Source organism: Xenopus laevis, chromosome 8L (assembly GCF_017654675.1).
Source record: "Xenopus laevis strain J_2021 chromosome 8L, Xenopus_laevis_v10.1, whole genome shotgun sequence".
NCBI lineage: Eukaryota > Metazoa > Chordata > Amphibia > Anura > Pipidae > Xenopus > Xenopus laevis.
Window position 1 is genome coordinate 20,483,028 of NC_054385.1, and position 21,002 is coordinate 20,504,029.

At 45.0% G+C, this 21,002-nt stretch overlaps 1 long non-coding RNA gene and 1 pseudogene across 1 annotated transcript in view; both read right to left on the reverse strand.

The window, feature by feature from the left end:
- The window catches only part of LOC121397157, an 81,607-nt gene extending 80,893 nt beyond the window's left edge, over nt 1-714 (reverse strand). The window contains exon 1 of the long non-coding RNA XR_005963509.1: nt 674-714. This is a non-coding gene — a long non-coding RNA (uncharacterized LOC121397157). The remainder of the gene's footprint in view (nt 1-673) is intronic.
- The window catches only part of LOC121397277, a 320,931-nt pseudogene that overhangs the window by 228,784 nt on the left and 71,145 nt on the right, over nt 1-21,002 (reverse strand).

Here is a 21,002-nt window from a genome sequence, read left to right on the forward strand (position 1 = left end):
ATCAGTTCGGTCATTCCTGCAAAATGAACATATTTACAGAAATTACACATTCCCCCGAATACAAATTGGGTATGCTTATCTTTCTACTACAAAGCACCAAGCTGAAAACATTTCCTAAATTTTTCGGATTTGGTTACATTTCCAAAAATCACCTCAACGCTTTCACCTTGAAGTATCTTATCTCTCAAATAGTACTAGTTACCAAGATAAAAAAAAAAACTAAATACTAGCGCTGAGAGCGCATTTGCCCTGGACCCTCCGCCAACATTGTGGACCTCCCCCTCGACTCCCTCTGTTGCAAAAAGGCGAGCGCACAAGGGGGGGAGGGCAGCAGCAAACTTCAGGCAGCAGAGGGGCCACAATCTCCCCTCATTAGCAAGAGGAAGAAGTTGGATCTGAAAGGATAATGTAGAGCCAAGGGTTGGAAAATCAGTAATAAACTGCCAAACTGATAACCAGGACATGCCAGTGGGCCCCGGTTCCCCCAGTTCTGACACTGCCTGCCAAATAAATGGATATCTGGCTGCTGTCTATCTGCTGTATAGTATAATAAAAAACTTCTAAACCCTTATCTATGAATTACTTCTACAGCCCACTACCAGAAAATGCCTTATTGGGCAATTTCGGACTGAGCCTGAGCTTGTTCTGTACCGACCAAAGTCATAAAACTTACCATGAGAGTGTCCCAGGGAAATGTCTTCCTCTGTCTTCTGATCTCAATTCTATCCCTTCTGCTTTATCCTTCTCTTTTCTTCGGCTTCTTACTGGCATATTCCTGATAAAGACAAACGTATAAAAATTATAAATAAAAAAAAAACGATATCAAGGTTTTTTTGGGACAACTTAAGCTTTCCAAATCTACTATAATTTATATGCAATCCCATTAAATAAATAACATTGAATAAAACCCTGCTTGAGAAATTGACATCCTTTAGGTTCACCCCAATAGTGCACATTTTGACTTTTTTAACCTTTTAAACACGCGAGTGCAACTCATATTTATCGTAATAAAAGATTTTTACACTTTATACAGCACATTTGTTTTAGAGTCTTTTGGGAGTGGAAATTAAATGCCCACAAGGTATACAATACCTTGTATGCTGAGAAGCTTCTTCTTCCCAAGGTCATATATCTTCAACAACTTTCCAACTCCAATAAAAACAAGTGCCTGGTGTACAAATTCCAATTTTCCCCCATTATTCACCGGTTTGTAAGTGCATACTAATCCAGCAGCAACAAAACAGGGATTCAGGATAAGGTTTTTAGCCACCCCCACCAAGACATAAAAGTCATCTCCAGTATTAGTGAAGCGGCACACTGCCACACTGAACGCAGACTCATTTTGTTCCACTTGCACCAAATCAAGAGCATTTCCCAGGATAGGGTTCATGACACAAATAGTACTGCAAATATCAGAGTTAAAAGCACCTTCCACCAACTGAGAAGCAAACAAATGGTGTGCAGGCTCAAGTGAAATATAGTAAATGTAATACTGAAAGGAAAGAATGACCCACAAAGTTGCACCACCCCATTTAGTATTTCATAATTCCCAAGAACAAAAGACAAAACTTAACCTTTATTGGTGTGTGTTAAAATGAGCCAAGGTGAGAACAAAAATGTTAAATTACAATTAGGAGGAGCACATTATTAGCTTAATCTTGCAGCATAACCCGGATGCTTATAAATGAATCATAGTAATATTGATTGGATTATATGAGAAGCATCCTCACTGGGATTAACTACAATAACCATGTACGTTAGTACAATAAGCACATAGCAAATTACAATCACCCACACTTCCCCCAGGGGTTTGTGTACTAATGAGTGTGAGAATATTCAAAGGTGAGAGTAACAGCCTGTTTCGCCGTTTTTTCCCCTCGCGTATGGGTCAGTAATATTGTAAGGCTAATACAAGCGTGAGAGTTGCAGCCCCTGCCAGTTTCAACTAAGTCGTCGGCATTTCTTCCCATCCCATATAGGTCAAAAATGTTATAGTGCCATTACCCAAACTGAAAATGGCAGGGGCTGCAACTCTCACGCTTCCAGATACACGGCTTATCTCGTGGGTTGCTCTGGCTTGATTGGGTATTGGCCTTACAGTATTACTGACCCATATGCGAGGGGAAGAAACGCCGACACCGTAGTTTAAACTAGGGATGCACCGAATCCAGGCTTCGGTTCGGGATTCGGCCTTTTTCAGCAGTATTCGGATGAATCCTTCTGCCCGGCCGAACCGAATCCGAATTTGCATATGCAAATTAGAGGTGGGGAGGGAAATCGCGTGACTTCGTCAGAAAACACATAATTAAAAATGTTTTCCCCTTCCCACCGCTAATTTGCATCTGCAAATTAGGGTTTGGATTCGGTTCGGTATTCGGGGGATAATAGTGGATTCGGAGCATCCCTATCTTAAACAGACAGGGTCTGTAACTCTCAGGTTTGAATATTCTCACACTCATTAGTGCACAAACCCCTGGGGGAAGTGTGGGTAATCGTAATTTGCTATGTGCTTATTGTACTAACGTACATGGTTATTGTATTTAATCGGAGTGAGGATGCTTCTTATATAATCCAATCAATATCGACTATGATTTATTTATAAGCATCCGGGTTATACTGCAAGATTAAGATAATAATGTGCTCCTCCTAATTGTAATTTAACATTTTTGTTCTCACATTGGCTCATTTTAACTCACACCAATAAAGGTTAAGTTTTGTCTTTTGTTCTTGGGAATTATGGAATACTAAATGGGGTGGTGCAACTTTGTGGGTCATTCTTTCCTTTCAGTATTACATTCATGACACAAATGGCCATTGCCAACCTTGGGAGAGCCAAAGATGGACTCAGATTCTCATTCAGGAATTCAGCTGCCATCTCTGCTGCCAGTTCTCTTTCATTCTCTCCTGCTGTCTCTACCATTTTCTCTACCATACGTTGTTTGTTCTGGGCTTTTGTAGTCTCAGCATAAGCATTATGATAATTTTCAATAATGATAACGATAAGTTACTTTCCGGATGAATGACAAACTTGCGTGGAGTATACTGAAGTGGAAATGCCACCTGGTTAATCATTGCTCCCAGTTTCTCCAGTGCCACGACCTGCACCCACCAATATATCAATATATACCAAATCTGGATTAGAGTGCGGTTGCCAGCGAATATATAAAAAATGTTTTCAGGGGTTCGGCCGAATCCAAAATATTGGAAAATGTACATCCCTAATATTTATATATATATATATATATATATATATATATATATATATATATATATATATATATATATATATATTGTGTCGCAGCGTTGATGCAACGCGACTGTCGGATGCAGACGCTGCACACTGTGTCTGCATCCGACAGTCGTGTCACTTCAACACGATCCAACAATAGCATTACTTACCTTATTTCCGTTGCATCCGACGTGACGCCTGTGTTTTTGCGCAGCGTGGCGGGAAACGTCTGTGGAGTCCTGCCCTTATTCTTAAGATCAGAAAGATGTGGCGCACCCAGAAAGATTTCCCCATCTGAAAAAGAAAGAAAAACATATGGTAATTATTAAAGGGGTGGTTAACCCTTAAGTAAACTTTTAGTATGTTAGAATGTCCTATCTAGTTTTTTGAGTTATTTCCCTTCCTCTTCTACCTCTTTCCAGCTTTCAAATGTGGGGGTCACAGACCCCAGCAGACAAAAAAAAAATACAATTTTATTGTTATTGTTACTATGTATTACTTAATTTACTATTACATCCCTCTCCTATTCATATTCCAGTCTCCCATCCAAACCACTGCCTGGTTACTAGGGAAAATCAGACCCTAGTAACAGCTGCTGAAACACCAAACCTTACAGCCGCTGAACAAAAAGCGAAAAAACTGAAAACAAAAAACTTTTTTACACTATACATATATCCTTTTACATTTACACAAATACAAATGTATATACATGATGGATGGTTAGACCTGCAGACAAAGGAAAAGCCTAGTCATATTCTGAGAAAATTTGCAATTGGTTTTCATTTTTTATTATTTGAGGTTTTAGAGTTTTTTGGCTTTTTATCCGACATCTCTTCAATTGGCATTTAAAGCAATCTGGTTGCTAGGATGCAAATTCCCCTAGCAACCATGCATTCATTATGAATAAGAGACAAATATGAATAGGAGAGGCCTGAATAGAAAGATGAGTAATAAAAAGTAACAATACATTTGTAGCCTTACAGAGCATTTGTTTTTTTTTAGAAGGGGGTCAGCGACGCCCATTTGAAAGCTGCAAAGAGTCAGAAGAAAAAGGCAAATAACTATAAAACTGTAAAAAATAAATAATGAAAACCAATTGAAAAGTTGCTCATCTGGGGGGCGTGGCTAGCCAGCGAGCTTGATGATAGCATGGTAAAGGAGCTCCATACAACTCAGAGCCGTAAGCCTTCTAAAAATACACAGAGACATGGGGAAAACATATAAATCCAAAGCCGAGAAGGAGAAGCAGCACACCCGACGGAGCACGTGGCAGACAACAGTGTGGCACCGATCTTTAAGCAGCTAAGACCGGACCACGCGTCTCCCAATATGGCGCCTGTAAGAGAAGAAGCTCCGGAATACAGCGATCACCAAGACCGAGACACATCAGACGCAGAGAGCGAAGGAGACTCAGATCTCCACACCTACCTTAAAGCATTACCAACGAAGGAGGATATTAAAAACCTTCTGCGGGAATCGGTGGATAACATCAGGGTGGAGCTGCATGATATAAAGACGGATCTATCAAACATGGCGGACAGAACATACGCAGTGGAGAGCAAACAAGGTAAACTTTTACAAAACCAAATCACACTGACACAAATCATACAAATCAATGCCAAAAAGCCCAAATAGAGGAGAACAAAAGGCACTTAGACCATATAGAAAACAGGAGCAGGAGGAACAATATACGGGTCAGAGGGGTACCCGAGTCGGTCACTAAAGAAGAGATACACAGGGCTTTACTGCAGATCTTTTACAGTGTGTTAAACAGAGAAGGGCACATTGAAATAAAGATTGATAGAGAGCACAGAGTATTCAAAACCCGAAACGCTCCTGCAGGGGCACCCAGAGACATTTTCTGCTGTATCCACAACTTTCAGTTTCAGGAGGAAATACTAAGCAAAGCACGGGCCATAGGAAAAACTACCTATGAAGATAAAGAAATATTACTCTTCCAAGACCTATCAAGGTATAGCCTGACCAAGAGAAGGCAGTTAAAACCACTGACAGACATACTGAAAGCAAACAACATCCAATTTCGGACAGGGCTTCCCATTCAGCCTAATTATAAATAAAAAAACAGATGACACTCAGGACCCCGAAGGAAACTAATGACATCCTTCAAAAATCCGGTTACCAGGATGGACAGAGGAGGAAGACGAACCACCACAACTGGACATAGATGCAGAGTCAGAGTGGAAAGATACCCCAGGCCCCAAAAAAACACCCAGAATGCCGTCAAGTGGGATGAACAGGGATTACAACCTAACCCCCAAAAGGGCTAAGGAAGGCCAGTGAAACCAGGACAACGGAGGATTCTGCTTTCTTCTTCTCTCCCCTTAAACACAAAACTGTGGGGTTTTACCGCCCCCTTGAGGATCAGAGGAATATTGCCAGCTATTCCCTTTGTATGAGTTCTACTTTTCAAAAGGCTAAAAAATGACTGGACTAAGTTGTGGACTCGTAACATCCAGGGGCGTACCGAGCCAAACAGTGGCGAGGGCCATCACAACGCCCCCAAGGATAAATAGATTTTTGTACTTACCGTTAAATCCTTTTCTCTTGTCCTACATTGGGGGACACAGGCACCATGGGGATGAAGATCCTGTTGCTTGGAGAAAGGACACTAAAAGGTTAAAGTGGCTCCTCCTCCTCCTGCTCTGGGCTTCATCCCCGCCTACCTCCTCAATCCTCAGTTTTCTGACCGAAGAAGAGATGACGAGCCCTACCAATTGCCCATGTGAAGAGAAGGAGCACCTCCCCAATGCAAGCTAAGCACGGTATGAACCACCTGCTGTTTGAAATTGTTGGTATTTGAACAACAAAAATTATATAAGATATTACCTGATCAATATTAACATGAACTAATACAGGGAGGGAAGGCCTGTGTCCCCCAATGTAGGACAAGAGAAAAGGATTTAACGGTAAGTACAAAAATCTATTTTTCTCTTGCCTAGATTGGGGGACACAGGCACCATGGGGACGTCCCAAAGCTACCCATGAGGGCGGGATTTTGTACCCCTAGTGTTCAGGGAATAACCACCTGCAACACTTTCCTGCCGAAGCTCGCTTGGCTGAGGCGAATGTATGCACCTTGTAGAATTTGGAAAAGGTGTGTGTGGATGACCACACTGCAGCCCTACAGACCTGTTCTGCTGAAGCCTGGAGAGGAACCACCCAAGAAGTGCTGAGTGAAGAAGTAGAATGAGCTGAACCCGGAAGGGTGTGGCCTTACCTCGTACCTCATAGGCCTTCAAGATTGTTGACCTAATCCATCTTGCATTGGAGGCCTTAGATGCCTTAAGGCTTTTCCGTGGTCCTTCTGGTAAGACAAAGAGGTTGTCTAGCTTCCTTCTACTCTTGGTAGCCCTGGTGTATGTTCTGAGAGAACGAACCACATCTACGTATGTAACTGTTCCAAATTTGTCTTTTGTTCAGGACAAAATGAAGGAACCAGCAGGTCCTGGTTAAGATGGAACTCCTTAGGAAGAAATCCAAGGTAGGTCTCAACACCGCCTTGTCCTTGTAAAAAATCAAAAATGGTGGACGACAAGATAGAGCTGCTAGTTTTGAAACTAGTCTAGCCAAAGTGATGGCTAATAGAAAACTACCTGAAGAGTCAGCAGAGTTAATGGAATTGAGCCAATGGCTCGAACGGTTGCTCCTGCAATACAGAAGGTACCATATTGAGATCCCAGGGAGGGATTGTATGACGGTATGGAGGTATCATCCTCAATGCTCCCTGTAGGAAGGTCTTGATGTTGGGCAGCATTGCAAGCTGCTGCTGCTGAAAAAGGATAGAGAAGGCCGATACCTGAACATTCAGTGAGCTGAGTGCCAGCCCTTATTTCTAAACCCTCCTGAAGGAATAACAATAGGCTACTTTCGTCCCAGGACTGTGGGTCTTTGGCTTTAGATTTACACCAGGATATGAATGTCCTCCATACCCTGTGGTAGATGCGTGCGAAGACGGGCTTTCTGGCCCTTAGTAAGGTCGGTATGGCCTTTTTTGGAACTCCTGATCTGGCTAGGATTATGGCTGCAAGTGTCATGCCGTTAAATCCAGCCATGGTGAACTCAGGTGGAGGATCAGTCCCTGAGATAACAGATCCATTCTGTCTGGAAGGTGGAATGGTGCGTCCACTGATGAACTTATGAGCTCTTCGAACCAAGTGTGGTGTGGCCAGTAGGGTGCCACTACAACTGTTTCTACCCTTCTTGATTACCCTTGGCAGAAGTGCCAGTGGTGGGAAGACATAGCTAGGTGAAACTGCCACGGAACCACCAGTGTGTCCATGCTAGGGCCAGAGGGTCATTGCTTCTTGTGAAGAACCTCGTAAGCTTGTTGTTGTACCTGGATGCCATTAAGTCTACTTCCGGAGTGCCCCACCTTGCCAGAATCAGTTGAAAAAACCTCTGGGTGTAGGCTCCACTCTCCCTGATCTAAGGTCTCTCGGCTGAGAAAATCTGCTATCCAGTTGTCCACTCCAGGGATACTGCGGAGATAGCTGGTAGGGCAGCTTGACTCCTTGTGCCTCCTTGGTGGTTGATGAAAGCCAACGCTGTCACATTGCCTGACTGTATTCTTACAGGTAGATCTTGAAGTCTGCCTGACCATTGGAGCAATGACAGGTAGATTGCTCTTAATTCCAGGATGTTGATGGGGAGTAGTTCTTTCTGTGACCAACGTCCCTGTACGGTTAGGTCTCCCAATACTTCTCCCCAACCTTGTAGACTGGCAACTGTTGTGATGACTGTCCACTGGTGATTGGGGAAGGGTTTTCCTGACGGAAGTGTTGTTGGTCAATGCCACCAACTGATAGAGGTTCAAACTAGATCTGATAGGGGAATCCTGCAGTTTAGGTTCGCTCAGTTCCTCCTCTGGTGTTGGAGTAAGGCTCTGCATGGCTCTGGTGTGGAGCTGCGCATATGGAATCGCAGGATGACACTATAGTCCCTAGCGCTCTCATGGCAACCTTAAAGGTACCTGATCCATTTTCTGCAGAGATGACAGGAGCCCCTGCATGGAGGTGATCTTGGATTGGGGAAGGAAGGCTCTTCCCAATGAAGAATCAAGCCCTAAATATTCTGTACTCTGGGAAGGTATGAATCGAGATTTTTGGAAGTTTATCTGCCAACCTAACAGCATTAGTGTCTGGAGATGAGTTGTGGCCAGTGCCATGGAACTGGCCTTTACAAGTTGGTCGTCCAGGTATGGTATGACACTCACTCCCTGCAGTCGCAGGTCCTCTAGAGCCGCAGCCATGACCTTTGTGAATAGCCTTTGCGCGGAGGATAGTCTGAAGGGGAGTGCCAGGGATTGCCAATGTTCTCCTGCCACTGAAAAGTGAAGGACCCAGTGGTGGTTGGGATGTATGGGGACATGCAGGTATGCATCTTTGATGTCGATCACCGCCCTGAAATCCTCTATGTCCAGGGACATTAGGACTGACTGGATGGATTCCATCTTGAAGTGGTGCTTCTTTACATGGTCGTTTAGTGCCTTTAGGTCTAGCACCAGGTGAAAAGATCCATAATTTTTGGGTACTATAAACAGGTTTAAGTAGAAACCGAAGCCCCTTTTACCCTTGAGGGAACGCCATTACTCCCGCGGAGGCAGTCAGGGTGTGTGGAACCACATGGAAAGCTGAGTGCCTGGGTTCTGTGGTAGGGAGCCTTGAGATGGAAAATCACCTCGGAGGTAGCTGAGCGAATTCTATGAGATAGAAATGATCTGTAGGACCCAGGGTTCCACTACTCTATGCCGTCACACCTCCCGAAAGTGACTTAAGCGTCCGCCAAAGGGTTTAGCTTTCAGGGGTGGGCACCTCCTCATGCGGAGGCTGTTTGTCCCGTGCGGGCTTAGGTGCTGCTCTGCTTCCTGACCAAGAAGTGCTCTGCCTTGACTGGAATCTGGGGCGGGTCGGAGCTTGTTGCTTTTCATGTTGGGACCTCTGGCTCTGTAGCTTGAGAATTTTCCTTCTCTGTTCAGCACCAAAAGAGGGATTTTACTTACCGAAAAATCTTTTTCTAGCTGGCCCGAACTGTCAGTGCAGAACGCCTGGGGTTAAGTATCCACCTCCGGAGGCAGGACAGAAGAATAGAAAAAACTTCAGCTCCACCCTCCCTCTATATAGCCATGCTCCTCCTGTATCCAGCAGTTTCGTCGGTCAGCTTAGTTAGGAATAAACAGAGGAGATGCATGCAACATACAAGAACATATACAACAGAACGTGAGTACGTATAATATAAACTACGGCAGAATTATGCACTCGTATAACTTGAACAGAAGGGTGGGGCTAACTGCACTGACAGTTCGGGCCAGCTAGAAAAAGATTTTTCGGTAAGTAAAATCCCTCTTTCTCTAGACTGGCCCTCCCTGTCAGTGCAGAACGCCTGGGGACGTCCAAAAGCTGTCCCATAACTAGGGCGGGAAAATCACTACTGCTGTACTGCTGCCTGTAGAACTGTTCTACCAAAGGCAGCAGGTGCAGAATGGAAGACATGTAGTCTGTAAAATTTAGCAAAAGTGGACAATGAGGCCCAAGTGGCTGCTTTACAAATCTGTTCAGGGGAAGCAGAATTATACAGAGCCCAGGAGGTGCTCATAGCTCTAGTAGAATGAGCCTTAACATGGAATGGCCGAGGTTTGTTACTTAGATCATATGCACAATTTATGGTCTCCACGAGCCATCTAGCTATAGTGCGTTTCGTGGCTGGAGAACCTTTATTGACCCCATGCGTGACTAGAAAAATGTCGGTCTTCCTATACGCCTTTGATCTGTCTAAGTAGTAGCGGATTGCCCGAACCACGTCCAACTTGTGCAGGGCTTTCTCTTTAGCATTAGCTGGGTTAGGGCAAAGGGATGGCAAATTTATCTCTTCATTAATATGGAAAGCGGAGACCACTTTTGGAGTGAATGAAGGAATCGTTCTGAACACTGCCCTATCCTGATGCAAGATCAACCAGGGTTCTTTACGGGAAAGGGCTGCCATGTCCGAAACCCTCCTTGCTGAGGTAACGGCCAACAAAAATGTCATTTTCCAAGTAAGGAACTTCAGTGGACAGGATGCCAGTGGTTCAAATGGGGGACCCTGAAGTGCAGTGAGAACAGTAGTAAGGTCCCAAGGTGGTGTGGGGTCTCTGTAGGCTGGCCTGACCTTGCCAACCCCCTGTAGAAACTGGATGATGTCAGGTTCTCGTGCCCACTGGCGTTGTAAAAGCAAGGAAAGGGCTGAAATCTGGCCTTTTAGAGTTGCTAGCGATAACCCTAACTGGAAACCCTGAGTCAGAAATTCCACTATCATCTGAATGGAAGTGTGGTGCCAGTGTAAAGACTTAGAATCACACCATAACATGAACCGCCGCCAAGTCTTATAGTAGACTTTTGTGGTGGCTGGCTTTCTGGCCTTCATGAAAATGTCCGTGGCCCGTTGTGAAAACCCTTTCGCCCTCCAAATCTCGGATTCAATAGCCATGCCGTTAAATGTAGAATGGATAGGTTTTCGTGTCTGATTGGACCTTGAAGGAGTAGGTCTGGCCGAAGAGGTAGTCTCCAAGGAGGAGCTACTGACATTTTGACAAGTTCTGAATACCACGCTCTCCGCGGCCAGTCTGGAGCAATGAGGATCGTCAATGCGCCCTCCCTTCTGATTTTTTGAATTATCCGTGGCAACAGTACCACTGGGGGGAATGCATAGACTATCCTGAAATTCCAAGGAATGACTAAGGCGTCCACATACGCTGCCCCCGGATCGTGAGACCTGGCGCAGTAAGTAGGTACCTTGAAATTGTGTTTTGATGCCAAAATGTCTATGTCTGGTCGACCCCACCGGGATGTGACCGCCTCGAACACCTCGGGGTGTAGTGCCCACTCTCCCTGGTCTAAGCTTTGGCGGCTGAGGTAGTCCGCTTCCCAGTTGAGAACTCCCGGAATGAAGACCGCTGATATGGCTGGAACATTCTGCTCCGCCCATGCGAGTATGTGAGATATCTCTCTCATGGCTCTGTCGCTGCGCGTGCCCCCTTGTTTGTTTAGGTAGGCCACGGCCGTGGCATTGTCGGATTGAATCCTGAGAGGGAGACCACGCAGCTCGTTTGACCAATGTCGGACAGCATTTCTTATCGCTCTTATTTCTAGTACATTTATTGGAAGGGTGGCCTCCCTTGTGGACCAAACCCCTTGGCAATTGAGGGGTGGAAGAGTTGCTCCCCAACCCTTGAGGCTGGCATCGGTGGTCACCACAGTCCATTGGTGTAAGACCCAGGATCTCCCCCTGCTGAGGGTCTGAGGTGACGTCCACCATTGTAAGGACTGTTTGACAGGACTGGTCACAGGAATTTGTTGTGTGAGATCGAAATGATCTTTGTTCCAACAGCGGAGGAAGTGATTCTGGAACTCCCTCATGTGGAATCTGCCGAAGGGAAGTGCTTCCAAGGCTGCTACCATGTACCCCAACAATGTCAGGCAACACTTTGACGTGACTGTCTGCTGACAGCAGACTTGTTGTGCATTGGAAATGATGGTATGGATCTTCTCCTCCGTGAGAGAGATTGTCTGTGCCGAAGAGTCCAGCCACATCCCCAAAAATTGAATGCGTTGTGTTGGAAGGAGCTGGCTCTTGGTCTGATGTATGAGCCAACCGTGTTGTTGGAGCACGCGGACACATAGACTGGTGTCCTTCATACTTTGTTCGTATGACGTGGAGCGAATGAGAAGATCGTCCAGATACACAGTCAGTGTAATCCCCATGCGTCTGAGGTGTGCCACGAGTGGACTGAGTACTTTGGTGAACACCCTTGGCGCTGTGCACAGTCCGAACGGAAGTGCTCTGAACTGGTAATGGTCTTCTAGGATCGTGAATCTCAAGTACTGTTGAGATTGTTCCCTGATGGGAATGTGTAAGTAGGCGTCTCGAAGGTCTATTTTGGTCATGTAACAGTTTGCTGTCATTGACATCAGAACCGAACGAATTGATTCCATGCGGAACTTTTGCTTGGATACGAAAATGTTGAGAGGTTTCAGATTGAGGACTGGTCGGAAAGTTCCTTCTTTTTTTGTGACGAGAAATAAATTGGAATAAAAACCGTTGAACCGCTCTGGCGGAGGAATTTTGGTGATGACTCCTTGATGGAGTAAGTCTGTGACGACAGAAATGAGAGCCTGCAGTTTGTGTTGGTTTCTTGGAATGGTGGACCGTGTGAATGATCGAGGAGGAAGGTCGTTGAATGGAATGCGATAGCCTTCTTTGATGATCGTTAATACCCAACTGTCTTGAGTGTGAGTTTGCCAGATTGGTAAGAATGTTAGAAGGCGACCTCCTACCCCTCCCGTGCGAGTGGTGTGTGAGTCAGGTGGAAGGTGTTTTTGGCAGACCTGGCTTTCTGGTTTGCCTGGATTGGTTGGACCAGGATGGTCTGCCTTTTTTGGGTTCTCCACTGGTTTGGTTGGGACGAAACGAAGTGTTTCTAAAGGGGCGAAAGGAGCGACTGTGGGACCCCCATTGCCTATTGTATGGTCTACTTTGTTGGTCAGGCCGAGGTCTTTTCCCAGATGGGAGGAAGGTGCTCTTCCCTCCCGTAACCTCCGTTATGATCTGTTTGAGATCCGGTCCGAAAAGTGTATCACCCGTGAAACGTAGATTCAGTAACTTATTTTTGGATGCTGTGTCGCCAGACCAGTGGCGCAACCACAGGGCCCTCCTTGCAACAACATTGTCCATACTGGCCTTGGCTGCTAGTTTCACTGTATCCATTGCAGCATCGGACAAAAAAGCTAGAGCTGAACTGATACGAAATAGTTCCTCCTGCAGTTCCTCCTGCGATTTGGGAGTTTTGAGCAGTTCTTGACACCAGAACCTAGATGTGCGTGCTAGACCTGCTGCCGCTATTGCTGGGCGAAGCAGTGCTGTAGAATGTGTGAACCCCTTCCTCAATGCGACCTCCATTTTTTTATCCATGGGTTCCTTAAATGCAGCTTCCTCAGTTGGAAGTGTGGTATTCTTGGAGAGGCGAGCAATAGCAGAATCTACCTTGGGAGCTTTGTCCCAAAGTTTCTGTTGTTCTTCTGGTATGGGATAAGTACTTTGGAACCTCTGAGTTAGTGAAAACCGGTGACCTGGTCTTGACCATTCATTTTCGATTACCTGAGACACGGATTTAAACACAGGAAAAGCTCTCGACTTCCGAGGCTGAACACCCAAAACTTTATCCGCCTTTGATGCGGTGGTGGTCTCATCTTTAATTTCAAGTGTGGCTAACATTTCCCTTAACAGACGCTTAGCTATGTCTGGCCCTGCTATAGAGCGGTACTGATGTTCTGAGTCTGAGTCATCGGATGATCTATCACTAAGTGAAAGTTCTCCTAGTTCTGGTTCGCTATCTTGGTCAGTGTTCTCATGTGACTCTGATGAGTCAGTGTCTAGAGATAGTTGTGCTTTGCGTTTCTTACTAGTGAGAGACGGCTGATTGATGGATGATTGGATAGTAGATTTAATCCAGTCAAATAACTCCTCTAACTGAGGAGGTTTGGAGGATGTGGAAGGATTTGCTGACGTGGAGGGGTTTGGAGCTTGTGCTTGCTCTAAATGAGGGCTATCTTGTATATCCTGAGACAGTATTTGTGGAGATAATGTTGGAGCCAAGAGCGGTGGTTGTAAACAATCCAAGCATGTACCTTGTTCCCCTTTCCGTAATGTATGTTTGCAAACTTTGCATTTTCTGCTTTGGGTATGGCCTTTTCGCTCAGTAGGCTTTCTAGTTTTTGGTGTTGCTGCACTTGACATGTCCTTCCTAATATCCTCAAGCGCTGTATTTATATCCATTTTGAGGTATCAGTGTTATCTGTATGAGAAAAACAAACCCTACTTAGTGACTGAAAACTAAGTATCATGCAATATATATATATGTGGTCATCTAGCACTGTTATGCCATAGTAATGACCCAAGTATCCCAGTATGTGAAGGCCTGTGTCCTTGTATACATAAGGCCTGAGATAAGAAGAACACAACGGTTAATCTGAGGTTGAGATGGGTTATTTACCCCTCATTACCTCCTAATGCCCCTGTTAGCGACCAATAGCGCCCTTAATAGAGCCTCTAACCTGAATATTCGCCTGAACGTGGCCGCAAGTGATCCGCTGCTGTGATCAGCGCGCCCAGTGAATCCAAAATGGCGGCCGCGTCTGCTGCGCAAGACGCTTTGGCGCCAATTTCAATCCGGAAGTGCGGCTGCGGTGTGCGCGCCCGCTATTCCGGTAAGACTCGTGGGGACTTAGAGTGTGTCGCGGTCCCAAGGTTTGTGCTGTACACATTCCTTGAGTAGTGCGGTGCGCTTTCTCTGCCTAAAACGCCCCTGATGCAGGCAGACAGTATTCATCTCTGAGAGATTTGACTGCGCCTGAACACCAACCTACTCACTGCTGTTAAGAGTAGTTTGCGGTGAAATGGAACTGTCTAAGGACAGAATTACCCTTCTTGCCTGAATAAAAGGCAATCCTAAACAAGAGAAAAATAAAAAAAAAAATAAATAAATAAATAAATAATAAATAAAAATGACTGTCCTAACCTCCAGCAGGACAGAAGAAAAAAACTGCTGGATACAGGAGGAGCATGGCTATATAGAGGGAGGGTGGAGCTGAAGTTTTTTCTATTCTTCTGTCCTGCCTCCGGAGGTGGATACTTAACCCCAGGCGTTCTGCACTGACAGGGAGGGCCAGTCTAGAGAAAAGTTTTTTTTTTTTTTTTTTTCCGAGAATGGGAGACCAAGCAGAGACCACTTCAAGGTAAGATCTGTTGACCAGTTTTTTAGCCAAAGGAAACGTCTGGCTGCAATGGATTATGCCGAAGCCCTTGTGACGAGCTTAGCCGCGTCCAGGACTGCTACGCAAATTTATGTATTTGTGTCCGCTATCGGAGCTAGAAAGAGGTATGTGGAGGGGTCTTCTGAGCCATGAGTTGGGCCACCTGTTCCACCCAAACTTCCATTGACCTGGATACCCATGGGGTGGCAATAATAGGTCGTAGAGTTCTGCCTGCTGCTGTAAAAATCGACTTGCAGAAACCCTCAAGACGTTTGTCGATAGGATCGTTAAAGGAAGCCGCATCGACTACTGGAATGGTGGTGGTCTTTGACAATTTAGAGACCGGTGGGTCCACTGCTGGGGGTGAAGACCAAGGTCTGTAAAGTAAAAGGATAAGTTTGAGTAAAGAGATGGAAAATTGGACTCTATGGTCTGGCGTTTTCCATTGTGCTTTAACAATGTCACCCAGCTGTTCATAGGCTGGAAAGACACAAGAAGACTTCTTTTGCCTCTTAAAAATGTTAGTGGTTCGCTCTGCTAAAGGTGGGGTGTGCCTGAATCAGGCTCTCGACCTCTCATTGTGATCTAGGGGTATCCTGATCCTATTCATCTGCGGATAGGATCTGTCCCTCTTCCCAATGCCTCTTCCTGTTCATCAGGCAAAACTGGTGGGGAAAGGGGAGGTCGCTTTGTGGCCAACTGCCGAGTGACCGGTCTGTGAGGCTCTGTAGATAGATGCTGTAGGACCTTATCTAGAGTCTCTGGAACTCTGGCTAGGTTTTGTAGACCCGCTAGAGATAGAGCGTACACCAATTCAGAATCCAAGCTCGTTTGATTAGCCGTAGCTGTCGCAGAGCTGGCTGGTAGGGCTGTGTGGGATTGTAATTGTGCAGTGACTGCTGCAGTCTTACAGGCTTCACATATTGGCTCAGCCAAAACACTAGCAAATTTAGGTCTGCAAGTAGCCCATGCCAAATACTAAATTGCATTGGTGGTACATGCAGTTGCCTGCTTGGGAAGGGACTGGTCATCTGCCCTGCCTGCATGGCTATACTATGTAGTGCAACCCAGTAAGTAAGATATTGGGGAATATTAGGAGAGTCCAGAGGAGTGAACCACTTCTCCCTTAGAGTGCGATCTGTGGAGACAGAGGGAAGTAGTGAAAAACCCCACAGTAGGTCCCATAGAGAGAGGGAAGTGTTAATCCCCTAGAGAAAGAGTAAGGGAAGTGTAACTACCTGTTCACCAAGGTAGGAAGGAATGGTGCCTTGTTCTTCTCTGTGAGAGACAGTGAGGCTGGAAACGCTCAGTACTGGAGAGAGAGATGCGGACCCAAAATGGCCGCCAGAGAGGTTTCCCGGGCTTTGGTATAGTACCTTAGTAAGATGGCGCCCGTGAGGCGCGTGTGCAGCGACTCGTGCACAATGAAATAGACGCAGCGCCAGATGGTGGCGCGAAAGGTCGCTGGGAATGGCACTGAGTTACCAATGCGGGGACTACTTTTAGTGCTGTTGTCCCATTATGATCTACATATATAAAAGCATTGTTAGAATTCTGTTCCATGGAAAATATTACTTAATATTGATTCATGAGAAAATGTATATTGTAACCTTAACATAAATATCAAATAAAAAGCATGAAACAGGAGGGTGATTTAGACAAACTGTGTGTTGACAGTGTCTTTATATCTTCTGATGACCAGCTAAAGGTCTACTGGTAGATCCCATCTACCTTTTGGACATCCCTGGCCTAGGGAAATCTTTGTCAGAGAATAGCAGTCTGTGAGAGAATAGCAGTGAAAGTGAAACTAAATGCCTAGGAAAATCTGTGTGAGAGAGTAGCAGTGAAAGTGAAACTAAATGCCTTTCTGCAGAGCTGACAGGCAGCATGTAATGGGGGGAGGGAGGAGGGAATTGACTTACCTCCTTGTGCCAGCCAGGAATGCTCAATAAAAGACATACCCTCCGTCGTGGCTACTGGTGCAGCCTCCGGAGAGCGGGAACCAGTGCCCAGGGTAGTGTGGGGGGGAGCTCCCCAGCCTGCAGCCTCCGTAGAGCGGGAAGGCTATAGAGCATCTTCAGATCAGAAGTCCTTGGCTGGAGGGGTTCTGGAAGAGAAACACTGACCCCTAGTAGTGGCATGATACTGAATAAATCTGTACCATTGCTCCCAGCCACGAAGTGTCCATCCTCCTTCTGAGGACACTAAAGAAAACTGAGGATTGAGGAGGTAGGCGGGGATGAAGCCCAGAGCAGGAGGAGGAGGAGCCACTTTAACCTTTTAGTGTCCTTTCTCCAAGCAACAGGATCTTCATCCCCATGGTGCCTGTGTCCCCCAATCTAGGCAAGAGAAAAGATACCCAACCACTACAACTATCCCACTGGGCAACAACCTCCCAGGGTGACGAGTAGTAATATATGTGTAGAGATACTGTATTTACCTGCATTTATCTCACTGGTTTAACAGTTAAAATGTTTAGATGTTCGTTATCTACCTTTCCCCACTTTCTCAGGAGCTGAAGCTGTGTTTTACAAATGATGACATGCTATCTCCCTACCTCCTATCTCAAATACAAGTATTTGACAATGCTATGCCTAGGTTTATGAGGGTTATTAGATGCAGAATATGTCTTAAGAAAGGTTCTCACAACCAGAAAATGGCTAACATAAAATGTACACTAATGTCTTTAATGTTAATGGAATCAATGCCGGGCCTACTCGGCCGGGCGCCCTAGGCAACCCGGCCAACTACTTCGCCCCCAGAGTGCGCATGCGTTAACTACATAGAAGTGCGGCCACAGCTTCTGAACATAGCGGTCCGAGCTAGGGGAAGGCGTCAGAAGAGGTACGTGCCTGGCGCCCCTGTGCCTTTGCGCCCTAGGCAAGTGCCTCTTCTGCCTACCCCTAGTTCCGGCCCTGAATGGAATGGATGAACCATGCAAAAGAGCACAGGTCTTCCATGAGTGCAATAGATTGGGAGCCAAAATTATATTCCTATTACAAGAAACACACTTTAAAGTAGGGAACGTACCGATAATTAGTAATAGATCATACACACAGATATTTACACAACCCAGAGAAGAAGGCGTTAGGAGCTATGACATTGATCCACAAAGACTTACCTTTTCAATGTACTGATACTCTGAAAGACAAAGAAGGAAGGTGTGTGATAATTAAAGGTGAACTTGCCAACACTAAGGTTACGCTAGCAAATATTAACCTAACCAATCGGGGGCAATTGAGTATACTTACCGAAATAGAATCCCGGTTGAAGACATTCACGGAGGGCCTGTTGCTCATCGGGGGCGAGATGAATATCACTATAAATCCTTTACAGGACACATCCACCGGCAAACCCAATACAGCCTTCAAAACTTTAAAAGATAAAACTGGTGTTACATAATCTGCAGGTAGTAGACACATGGAGGAGCCTGAACCCGAAGGGTAAATACTTCTCCCATTATGCAAAAGCTTCCACTAGCTATGCAAGGCTGGATTACATATTCATGGCACAAACCTGGTTACACTATATGAGATCAGCACGGATAGAACACAGCAATATCTGACCATGCCCCTATCACATTCGATTTTGAAATACCCAATACGCTAAAACCAGAGTTTATCTGGAAGTTTAATGAGCATATACTACTAAGCAAAGAGAACAGAGAGGAAGTCAGGAACCACTTACAGAACATTGTCAAAGAAAATGATTTACCGGGAATCAACCCTGCGACGCTTTGGGAAACCCACAAACGTGTTCTTAGAGGCCGCCTGATAGCTTTGTGTTCTAAAATAAAAAGGAACAGGAACAAAGAAATATACACATTAATACAAGACATTAATGCTCTAGAAAGGATTCACAAATAGGGTAAAAAAAAGGGTAAAAGCCCAGTTAGAAGGTAAAAGGGAAGAGCTTAAAAACAGACATAAAGACATACAAAGCGTATTTAGGAACTAAACAGAGATTCTATGAATATAACAGTAAGTGTAATAAATTTTTCAAGAATTTTGTCAGGCCCTTTAGAACATAAAAACTACACCAAACTCTCCTAAGGTTATTGGAAAAATTAAGCAATTCGTCCAAAAAAGCCAAGTTACCCCAAATTTTAAGATCAATGCCAGCAAATCAGAGGCATTAAATGTAAAGAGTGAGGCAAAATGAACTGAAGAAAATTTTCAGACATACTATTAGATACCTGGGGGTTAATATACCGAGAGACTTACAAAATATTTATAAACACAATCATATCCCCCTGTTAGAGGAGATAGACAAGACAATTAACGGATGGAACCATGAGCAGATAACTTGGTTCGGTAGGATACAAATCATCAAAATTATAATATTATCAAAGATTTTATATGTACTACAAATGTTACCTATCATACTGCCACCTAGCTTTTTTTAGAAAAATGAAAACGTTGTTCTCCAAATACTTCTGGAATAACAAAAAACAAAGACAAAAATACACCATATTAACCAGAAGCAAACAGCAGGGCGGCCTGGGAGTACCAGATATGTACCTGTATTATGTAGCGATTCACCTGACCCGCATCCATCAGTGGCACCTGGGGACAGTAACAAAAAAATATTGGATCATAGCGGAACAACAATTTTCTAAGGTACCGTTGCACAATACTATTTGGGCGGCACCTCAAAATATCCCACAAGAATGTCTCAAGCATCCGCTGGGAGGGGCTACTATTAGGATATGGAAGAGCAACATGACAAAAAAGGGTTTGTCCATAGCCCCTTCTCCTTTACTCCCGATTTCAGGCAACCTTGACTTTCCACCCAGTATGGAGAAGAGGGCGTTCGCACACTGGGCTACAACTGAAAATAGGGCAACGATAATATCAGATTTCACAAAAGGGGACAAAATGTTAACTCTGATACAAATCCAAGCAAATAGACCACCCCACCCAAGAGATTTCTGGTGTTACACAAGGCTGCATTACTATGCGGCCACACTAAATCCGGGACTGCTAAACAGAGAGCTTACTTGGTGGGAACAGATGATGCGGAAAGCAATAACGATGAAAAGGCCCTTATCCCAGTTCTATAAAGGTTTAGTGGCTAACATACAAGAGAATAATATCGAGATAGAAATTAAATGGGAGAGGGAACTGGCTGAGAAAATACCAAGAGAGAAGTGGACACATATTTACAGATCGATGCACAAATTTTCCTTTCCCACTACACCCAAGTTACAGGTATACTTGGTTTCATCCTATACCGTAAAGATAACATACATACTCTAACCTCAGGTTAGCAGAGGGACTAAGGCAAAAACAAAAAGCATTTTGTGATATGCAAGAGTTGGGATTCATATTTAATGTTTTAGGAAAACTCCTCTGTTAGCAAAAAATGAAGCAATTAGTGATGTGCGGGTCGAGAATTTCTCGACCCTGCACCCGATCCTAACCCACCCGCTCCCTACCCGAATCCGACCCAGGCCCGCTCTCCCCTTTATTTATAGGCCCGCCCCGCAGTGACGTCACAAAAGGGGCGGAGCAGGCAGAAGTCTATAAATTCCGGCGCCGGAAGCCGGCAGTACTAGGTTGCGGGAGAGCAGGAGAAGAGCTCAACCCGCACCCGCCCGTGCATTTTTCCAGGAGTCGACCCTAACCCGCACGATCCGCGGGTAAACCCGCGGGCCTCGGGTCGGCCCGCACATCACTAGAAGAAATGTATATACTGATACCCCTCCCTTTTTTCCTTCTGTCAGTCCCTTCCCTAAACATTTTGAAAATATAAATAAAGAATTTACAAAAAAAAAAAAAGTTGCTTATCATTGCCCATTCTATAACATACTAAAAAGTGCCTTAAAGGTGAACCACCCCTTGGACTTAATAGGAAGCCATAGAAATGCTATTTTTAATGTTGCTGAGTTTTCCATCTTATGAATTCCATTATTCTGCCGTTAATATGAATAGGCCCTTTAGAAGCAGCCATTTGTCACTCTGCCGAAG